An 11,133-nucleotide genomic window follows, 5' to 3' on the forward strand; every position below is an offset into this window, starting at 1 on the left:
CTGTGCCATGGTGTTACAAGTACTAAATGACTTGAAGCTCCTCCAAAGTATGGAGTTAGCAGTATACATGAGCTTTTCTCTTCACAATTACAATATATCATAGTTTCAATGCAGCTTGTTAGATTCATATTAACATCTACATCACATATTCAGTATCAGCAATTTATCCAGCTTCTCAGAAAACACAGCTATTACTGAAACCCGAGCTAAGATTCATAAGCCTATGAAATGTTTCCAGGCTCTGAGCACCAGCTCTGTATTCATGTCAGAGCATGAGAAAATAAATTTTTGGAATGACTTTGTCCATCATGGCACAACATAAGATGTAAAATTATAATTCCATGGTGTAGAGTGAGAAGTTCTAACCAAGGGTTTCTTTACTGTTTTCCTTTTTGCTGATGTTTTTGCAACCTCTTCAATTAAGTATTTTCCTAACTTTCTTCTAATGAGGCAATAAACCAAAAAGCAGTACATTTCCTGGCAACAAATCACTACCTGGAAGGACTCAATTTCCTGAGGTTTTTCAGTGGCTGTAACTAAAATCCACATGATGCTTTTGCCAAAAATCAGAATGTTACTGGTATTTAAAAAGAGATTAAATTCAAATGATAATTATTTCTAATGCCAAAAGAAGTGTACCTCAGCCTGCAAAGACAGTTAAGAGATCAGAGGGTATTCAGTCACATCGCCCTGAGCAGGACAACACTCCAGCCAACCTGCTTAAATTCATTAGGACTTACTTTTTATCAGAGGGGACTATTGACAACATCCACAAATTGTGCCCTATAGACCATAAAAGACCGTTTAACCAAACTCTATTTCCACATAGTAGATGTAATATCCTGAAGAGGTGAGTAATAAGCCCCTGCAAAATTTTAGCAACCCGCAACCACGTTTTACATGTTTCTATTCCTTAGTTTCTATCAGGTAAAAACAAGTTAAAAGCATACCTCATATTCTCAATATCCACATGGAATACTGTGCTAAAATTCCACTAAAGTTTCTTTAAAGTGCCCCCAACCAACCATCACTTTCTGCTCCTCCAACATTGCAGTCACATAGCAAGTTTCCAAAATTTCTGCCCACTATGTAAAAACAGATGGAAATAGAAAAACAGACTTTCAAAATGGCACTCAAGCACATCAACATCTTAAGTACAATAAATTTGATTTAGCACTCTCTAGAAGGCTGTGTAGCATCTTCCCTTAGGAGTAGACCTCATACTGTGAATGAAAATCCACACAGGCTAGGGCTTCTGGGCAATTAAACATTTAAACTCTTTCGGACAAGAGGCAAACAATAGAATTACAGCATATCTAGAGCACAGCAGACATCAAAACTACACCAACTAGTTAGAGTGGCTTAGTCATATACCTAGTCCAGCGCTTCATAATAACTCAAGTTTTTTGTGTCTTGGTATTTGCTGCATACTATGAATCTTTTCAATTAATGTGCGTTGAAGTGGGTGGAATACATACTCCCCGGGGAAATCCATTATAACCTATCATAGATTAAGCTTTACCACCTACTATACCATCAAGTTTCTGCTGTGCCTACACATTTGTTCACTGCAAGTATTTAATTTGTTTCTTACTAAGGCACTTCAACTTGAAAACCATACTTTTTCTAAAACTAGATAAGCACCTCAAAGGAGTTCATTTCAGAAGAATCAGTCATATTCTTACATTTTCAGCTCGTGATGACTATACTCACTGTGCTGCAAACCACAGCACAGGTTTCTATCTTTGTTAGGTTCTCTTGTAAATTAGTAATTATTTGTATACCTTTCCTGAGGATGTAAAGAAGAATTAAAAGTTAAAATCACAAATTTATGATAAAATTTTATAATTCAAGCAACACAATATTAAACCATTTGTAAGAGCAACTTGCATAACCAATATATTTACATTTGAAAGCCTCAAAGCACACAAAACATTTCCTTTCTGAGTATCTTGACATTTTGTTTTTTGTATAGAGGCAAGAAGAATTGCCTCTATATAATTTTACTAATTAAAAATAAATTCACTCAAAGCTTGTTGGAGAGCTGATAGCACAGATTTGTCTAGTTAGGTCAAAACAGGCCTCCTACTAATCGTAGCTTACAGATTAACAAAGTAATGAAGGTCATAAAAGTTCTTCTCAGGCATATTTCATTTCTCCTGAAAGGCATCAGGTTGTATTTCTATGAGACACAGGTTGGAGTAATGCAACCTGAAAAAGAGCCGTAGAAGCCCCTCACCACAGCATCCTGCTTACACCCATCAGCCCTCACCCAGAGCCACTACCCCTAAGAGTTAGTCAAAGGCTAAAGCTTTAATCAGGCAGGAGTATGTTAAAGCCACCTGCAAATCTCAACACATGATTCTGGGCTCATAAAAGAAAATCTTTTCGATATGAGATAATGAGATACAAGGTAGACATGACCCTCATTTTCTATTTTTTTCTTTCCTTTTTTTTTTTTTTTTTTAATTCCAGACCTAAATTTCTGAACAAGAAGAGCATTTGTAAGTTCTTTCTTCCCCCCATTTTCACACAGCTAGAGCCAGAACTCAGATCATGAAAAGAGCAAGCCTGATCCTGAAAACATTTACTACTTGAAGTTTGGAACCTACAGCTGGATCAGTGGGATAGGCCACTCAGCCCTTTGACCAGCTTGAAGACCCTCACCTAGATACACATTTACAAATACACTTAACTTCAATGCAGCAAAAGGTTCCACTGCAGTATGTGTGACTACATGCATGGTTGCACCTTTGTAAGTACTTACATATAGCATACTTATACACCATACTTGGTTGCACATGGTCTAAAGAGACAGATACCAAATGCAAATTGAACCACTTCAAGCCAACATGTGTCTGCAATCTAATTTAATGAAATTGTTTTAAGTGAGGCAACTTCTTGCCTGCCAGAATCAGTATAATAGCTCCCAGCTGACAGAAGGGAGAAGTTTTGCTGCCTTCCTCCTACTCTGTGCTCTACTCATCCTACATCTAAGTCACAGAAATCCTTCATCAAGCCTACACAATTCAAAAACAAGGCAGAAAGTTGACCATGTCTTTTGGGGATAGTTTTCTGACATTTTAACAAGTTCAATTCATGCATGGAGTACTCCAGCAAACCTCAGAGTTGGCAGAAGGTACCTAGCAAGAACAAGTGGGCAGGAAGACGAGAACAAGGAGCTGGGGGGGAGGATCTGACTCCTCAGTACAGCAGCAGCGAGCTGTTGAGTCTGTTCGCCCTGTGTTAAGAAACCATGCTGACAGTAGGCAGATAGTTAGCAGCTTTTCTTATGCTTCGCAAAAGCCCCCCACCAGTTAAGTCATGCTCAAGATGTTTACGTATCCACAACAGAGATCTGCACCTACACAAGGTACAAGTCAGCTCACCTCCGCTGGTGGAAGTTCTGTGTGCACAGAAACAGCTCCTCAGCTCTGCTCACGCTTTCTGGCTATCCTTAATCAAGTCAAATGAAATGGATTTTATGCATATTTCTTATCAAACAATGTAATTTTCTCTTCATAGTTTTAGATTCTTTTTTCCCATCCCCCAAAGAGGCTTAAGAAGGTATTCTCATCATTTGCTTTAAGCAACATACTCTGCCTCTAGTTAACAGGAAGGAACAAGGTCCTCCACAGGACCTTGCACCACACTCACACCACCAAAAGTTCAGTTTTGTTCATTCCTTGGAGGAAAAAAAAAAAAAAAAAAGAAAAAAAAAAGCATGGGTAGTGAAAGTATCTAAAAAACACAAAGAATTTTTATGATTTTTGCAAAGCTCCTAGGGTTTTTCAGTTCTTTAGGTACCTGAAAAAGCATTCAAACTTTGTACTTTTTTTTTTAAAAAAAAACAAACAAATGAAGTGCAGTCTAGGAATGTTGTTACACCTTGAGCATAAAGCAGTTGCTTTTTAGCTGCGTCCTTCTGTGCTTTAAGTCACACATGCAGATTGAGCTGTTATCTCTCGTATGGTTATTGCATGCGTATAAGACAAGCCTTTCCCCCTCCTGCTTTTACAAAGCAGAAAAACAAAGCCTACAATTTATTGTAACTAAGAAGTGCAAGAGAAGCATCCCCAGAAGTAAGACAAAGTACCTGTGTCCCTGTTTACTCTCTTACTTCTCTAGATAATAAAACAAATGAAATCTCACAAGGAGAATAGAGATTTTATCCAGGAGAATTCAACTGCAACAACTCAAAAAATTGTTTCTTTCCACTTACATGGAAGCTGTAATTATTTTCTCAGCAGAAAGCCAAATGCAGTGGTTTTGAGGGCATGCCATCTTCAGGGAAGTGCTCCAAAATGCGGCGTTTACCTGATGCTGCTCAGAAGGCCAAACGAAGCGGGAACTCCACCACAATTACCTTTAAGCAGCTTTATAGAACATTTACTTCTCGGTCTACTATAACAAGCTATACAGTGGTGTAGGAAAACAAAGATATGTTTTTAAATAACTGTGCTTTAAGATGAACCTGCAATGAAAAAAGACCCCCAATAATATTCTGGGTGAACTAAGCAATATCTGCCTGCTTTGGAAGTACAATCCTATACAACCTGAAAAAGAAATTACTGAAGGAACATACATTTCCTCTTTGTAATTCAGGGTTTTTTCCCCTTCCTGGATATAAATGAACTATGAATGAATGCATCTGGATTTTGATCTCCCCTTCTCTAAAGGGCAACTGCCAATACAGAGGTTGATGCCAGGGCACCACTAATCCAGTTTGTTCTATTCACAAAACATCCCCAATAGCGATACTCAGTGCTTCTACTGTACAGTGCATTCAGCTACACTTGAACACAGAAGAAGGCCATATGGAGACACTGGTCAACTTGAATCATGTCCAGGGCTTTAAAGTATCCATCCTTGAGGATGGAGATACAAAAATAATTAACACAGAACAAAGTTTCTGAAACCCTTTGGTTGCTCTGAAGGTGTTCTGAGCCTGTACTTTTTCCTAAAAGGTTAACAGAAAAACACACTCAACTAGACCAGGAATAGCTTTCTCTCTTCCACTCCAGACCTACTCAAAACTAGCATGTTTGGATAAGTGTAGATCACCTCTTCCTCCTCTATAGGATTTACATCGCTGTCACCCTCCCTATAACCAGCTAATAAAATCTTCCCTGCCACTCCAAATCTGTATGCCAAATATCTGTGTAAAAAGTCTTTCCTCCAAACACATTTGTCCTTAGCAATACTGTGAAGTCTGCTGTACTGACAGCACAAGAAAAAACACGCTAGTTAACATTAGCACATCTGAGCTGTTCTTGCATTTCCCCTCCTGGGATGAAAAACACAGGCCCCCTTTTATCCCAAGAAGGACCAGTGCTGAATCCTATTTAATATCAGATTGGAAAAACAAACTGTGCTGGTCTAGGAGAGGATGGCCCCTAAAAAAGTTATCAACATGCATTCGTGTATACTGTTGTAGGTCATAAAATATGTAATTAAACATGCATACAGCAGGTTTCCAAAAGCAAAAGGGAGTCCAGACCAGCACTAGCTTGGGAAGATGTGTAAGTGAGCGTACTGGAAGTGGAGTTTTCCTTTGAAGAGGAGTGAGGTCAGATCACCGATCACCAGAAACACGGGTGTGACTTCACACATCCTTCAGAGGGGAGGAAGCGAGAGGCCTCGCACTAGAGCGCAGCTGGCACAAGGCGCCCCTCTTGCCTTAAAAAGCAGCTCATCTACAGCCTCTTCCAAACACATGGAGCAGAACCCCCAAAAGCAGCTATTGCAACAAGAGACATAACAGAGACCACTGAATTACACTAGCACAGTTATAAATAAATCAGATACACTACAGATTTTTTTCAGGAAATGGGCGATCATATTAGAAGCACTACAGCCAGCACTACAGCAATGTGTCTCCATGCAAACCTGTTGGCAAAGCAGCTCTGCCGCAGATAAGTTTTCTTCTTCAGTTTTGCTATCAACCTCAGTTTATTTTTATACACAGTTAAAACCTCAGAAAAAGAATCAATTTGTTCCTGCTTCCTAAAAACTAAATTTTCTCCCTGTATTTTTATTCCTTTATCAGGTTTTAAATTGCAATGTCAAATCCTGCTCTTCACCTAGCTACCAAGAGCAGTAAACAAGTAACAAGAGTTTGGCTCGGCCGGTTTTTGGTAAGCTCAGCAGAGAGCTACTGCTCTATCCCCCCCAAACCAGCTTTCTCACCATTAGGCTACGTGGGGAAGAGAAGAACCTCAACCTCCTTCCAGAGCTCCACAGCTCGACACCTGTGCCATGAGCCCAGACACAATAAAGTCTCCTCCTGTGCTGCATTTTCCCTGTTTGGGACTACAAAACACAGCTACTCAGGGCAGGCTGTTCAATCTTCCATTCCACCCTCCCGTGCAAATATACACAACGCGTAGTTTCATTCCTAATGTTTGCTTTCGTTTTACAGGTTTACTAGCACTTACTGTGCACATTGCCTTGTTCCGCCAATACTGTGCTCAGCTTTTGACGCCAATGCATACTGTACTGAGAAAAATAAATCCCACTAAATAGCTATCATAACAAAATAAGCCTCTAAAGAGTATACACACGAGCACACGCAAGTGAAAAGGTAAAGTGAGACGCTATGAATCATAAATTCAACAAGGAAAAATACCCAAGCAGAAAAGAATTAATACTTGAGAAGTAAATGCTAGTTCAAAACACTAACTGGCAAAAGCAAGCTGTTCATTTGGACTGATCAAGCTATTCGTTAATATTACACAGTGGTCAGTGAAACTAGGATTCAGGCACTCCCGTGGCCTCTTCAATGCTCTACACACTAGGTCATAGAGAGACACATTTTTCTTTTTGCAGACAAAGTCTTATCCCAGTTAGAGCTTGGGAACGATCCACGTTATTATTAACATGTTCTGATAGCACAGCTAAAGCTGACTGGAAAAAAAAAATGCTAATACCTTTGCTGCTTAGATCAGATAAATAACTGTTCACATCACCTAAGGGGGGAAAAAAGGGGGGGAGGTTCAGACAAACTGAAACCAGAAGTTTCATCTCAATCTCAAATCATGAAACCAGAGTTTAGTTATCTGAAAAATAACTGGGCTCTTTATCCCAGGCCAGGAAGGTCCAGGTGCTTCAGCTCTTGCTGCTTTGCCTTCTACACCCTGCTCAGCAGCTCCGGAGTTATAATACCCACATACAATATCCTCATGTCTTACCATTGCAACAGGTACCATCTTTTGCCAGAATTTCCTGACTGCCAGAGCTCAACATCTTTCAGTAGCAGCCATGTTTAGCAGAATTGAATACCTCAGCTGATTGCAGGATAATTATAGAGACTCTGATTCCTCTCAGGTGAGCAGCTAAAGCACAAGGTACCACCAGCTGGGGCTACGTGACAGCTTACATTCATTGACTTGATGGTCTCCAGCTTGTTCTCATTGATTAATGATTGAGCACTGATGCGCTCTGCTGCAAGCCAAAAAGGGATTTTGAGAAAAACCTTCTTACAATGCCACTGTATATAGAAAAACTCCACAGAAACGTGAATTGGCTCTGTGTGTTTGCTCTCTGTATATTGTCTCTGTTCTGTGAACAAATAGGATTTCAATTTTCTGAAGCTTGCCTGAACACCACAAAATCCAAATGGAGTTATTTTAAAGGGAAGCTTAAAAAGAAAGCAAGAAACCAGAAATAGAAGTTTGTATTCCTTCACAGCACAGCTCTTCCTTCAGTAGTTGCAACCAACCAGGAATAGGACTGTGGTCAGCAAGAAAATTGCATCAATACATAAACTTCCTTGTTCCACCAACATGCTCTCTTTGCAAAGTGAAGCTATCTTAAGGGGAAGTAGCACGCTCATTGCTCAAAACTAACGCTGGCAGCTGGCATGTTGAAACCCAATGTAAGGGTGTGCGCAGTAAATACTGTAGTCTTTTTTTTTAATGCAAATTCTCCCCCCCAAAAAAAAATAGATTAAACATAAGTTATTACTGCAGTCTAGTATGTTCAAAATATCTCAGTCGGCTCCACATCCCCACCAAAGGAGGTAAGGAGGAGGGGTACTACTACGATCTTAAAAGATTTGGGGATTTTTTTTTTTATTTGTAGCCCAGATTTTCAATCTTTTGGGAACCTAGATTACATTTGAATGTATTCTATACAAACATGTGGAATGGATGTTTTGCTCCTCCTTTTTATTATTATTCTTTTTAAAATAAAACTGAGCTGCTTGTGTAATTACTTTCCCAAGGGTCAAGATTTTAAAACATCAAACACCACAAGAATTGGCAAAGGTCTAGGTTGGTGTCTCAACAAAACTGGTTTAAAGGCGTTAGGAAACTATTTTTTTACCTCGTTTGTAAATGAATTGTGTATGCCAGTTCCTTCAAATGTGCAAAACTGCAAAGTTCTGATAACCAAAACTGCACTCCAATAAGTTGCTTATACAAATATGGAGCAATTTGCACGCTTACATCTGACATCAGAATCTGCATTAGAACCTTCAACTGACTTATGCAGCTTATCCTTCAGGGAAAAACAAAACAAAACTAACCCAGAAAGAGCCATCGTCTTATTTAAGTCCTACTGTGCGCTGAACATTATGCAACTGGAACAAAATAAAGTTAAATGCAAAGATTACAGCTCCTCCTAGATGTCGCACCCGAACATATCGTCCCACCTGCGGACAATCTTCTGACCCAGTTACAGCTCTCTGCGGGCACCGTGGCTTGCTCAAGTGCGACATGCACAGAAGCAAACCCTTAAAAAGAAGGAAAGACCAGCTCAGCTGCAGATCACAATGAACGGCATGCTGACTAATACAAAGAAGAAACCCTTCCGTAGTCGATAGCAAAACTAAAATAATCTGCAAAGATAAGCAGTAGCGATTAATTTATTTCACTATGGAAAGAACTTCACAGACTTTGGGAAAGGGCAGCCAATTTCTGTTTCACTTGGACACGAGTCCAAATGCATGTGGCAGCCAGACCTTGGCGTGACTAAATTCAGTACCCATCCTCGGATACCCAAAAAAGCTCACGTCCCTGAAGCGGAAAAGTGTGAAAAACTGGAGGAAAAGCCTAATACCGAAAACAAAGAACGTTTTGACCTCAACCTTAAAAATAAATAAATAAATGACAATACGTAATGATCAAAATATTTCAGAGAGAGAATCTGCACAGCAGACCACAGGCTCGTGCAGAAGGGGCTGGGTGGAAACCCCCGTCGCTGTTCGATCGCTGCCAGACCTGTCTTTCCACACCCCCATGACTTCTAGAAAAGAGGAAACGAGAGCGGGCGTTTGGAGGTTAGCCTTGGGAAAGAGTCCCGTTACACAGCGGGGCCTGCGAAGCAGAAGCTGGCAGTAACTGCCAGGCTTCTTTGCTGCTCTGAAGCGATGCTTCTGCATAAATGAGCATCTTTGTATAAATCAGTTATCTGCCATTAGCATCAAAATCAGGTTCCCTTCTTCAGTGTCACAACTCCTGCAAGATACAGTGGTTTAACTCACAAAAGGTGATTAGACAGTTTTGGAAATTTTTTCATACCAGTCTAGCTCTGAAATCTTCAGGGAACTAGTTTTTACCCTCCACTATCAATTTTTCACTTATATTTTGCTGCAGAAATTTTAGTTGCTAACTTTTCTTCTTAACGTACGCTCACCAAACGGCTTGCAGTCGTACCACCCTTCAACGTCGCCGTGCCGCGTGCCACAAACCGAGTAGCCTCAGGCAGAGCAAGTATTTTTAATGGGAGAATTCAAGAGAAAATCCAGCTGGCAGGAGTCACTAGCAGCTCAGCAGGCAGCACTTCTCTCCTGACAAAGAAATGTGAAAGTAAGAAGGATAGTACTCAAGACTCAAATCCAGCGTGCTTTACCATTTACCCGGAAGGTGACAGGGAGCACTGCTAAATGCTGTTCAACAGTAACCGGTTTTCACCCCTTCTCGACTCCACTGCCTGTAAAACGTGCTGATAGAGCCTTTGGAGCTGCACTAAGACCTGCGCTGATGAAAGGCAGTTTCTAACTGTAAAAGCGTTACCATATAGGTCGCAGAGATTTAAAGCAAAATTACAGAAAATCGTCAGTCGCCAGCAGAGTTTCGATACCTGGGAACACCTCCGGTTGCTAAAGCCATGCCTCTGAGTTCATAAAGATTCTCCATTTTATATCCTATGGAGCAAATTTTTACATCTTTACTTAATCCTAATTCAAGTCCTAATTGCTCCCCGGCTCACTGAGCAAAGACGCGAGGCTCAGATCTGTCCTGGCCCGGCGCACATCTCACGGTCCGAGCCGTAAGAGGCTATCTGTTGCGGAAAGACTGGTGTTCAAGCGATAGTCTGAAAAACTGAAATGCAATAGCACTTAACAAGTGGCTCGGTGCAACATTATGCAGTAAGGTCACAAACCAAAATGGGCGCTCTCCAGCCACTTACGCGCCATTAAAAACCCCACGAACATGAAATTAAATGAAATATGTTATAAAGCACTTTCTGTTTTGCTGAACTTCACTGGAAGTACTGAAATGAGGAAAATTGCTTGGCTGCAGTTGGTTTCTGCTTTTTCTCTCTCTGACTAGTTTTAGTTTTGCTTTTGTCGCACAATGTTCATGAATTGCTCATGCATATAAAGTTCCATTTTGCAGACTGCCTCAGATTTCCGCGTTACAGCAGCGAACGTAGGTTTAAATGGGGGTCCTTGTGCAATGTATTTCCAGCATTACCGTCTATTGGACGACATTCAGTGCCAAAGCAAGATTTTCTTTTTCTGTTTTTTTGAGTTAAAAAAGCACAGTGCAACAGATGTAAAAAGATGTATCTGTATGAAGTACTACATAGCTTAAATTCTCGCGGGAGTAAGGAGGGGGGGGACCGGAGAGTCCTCCATCGGTTGCTTTCCCCCCAGCTGCGCTCGTCACTGTAGCTCCAGGAGCGCTCAGGTGTTGGCGATTTTGTTTTTAAACAAACTGCCCCAAACGCTCCATATATTTCATTTACAGCCTTTCACCTCCGGCGTCGGGCAGAGCCACTCAGGTTGTCTCGGGGGCGCTTTGGGAGGCGCCGGGGACGCCCCCGGCTCGGCTCCGCGGAGCGGGGCCAGCGCGGGGGGACGGGACGGGAAGGCGCCGAGTTCCGCGGCGGGCGCAGCCAGGGCGC

This window comes from Rhea americana, unplaced genomic scaffold, assembly GCF_003343005.1.
Source record: "Rhea americana isolate MKP2758 unplaced genomic scaffold, rheAme1 scaffold_19, whole genome shotgun sequence".
NCBI classification, from domain to species: domain Eukaryota; kingdom Metazoa; phylum Chordata; class Aves; order Rheiformes; family Rheidae; genus Rhea; species Rhea americana.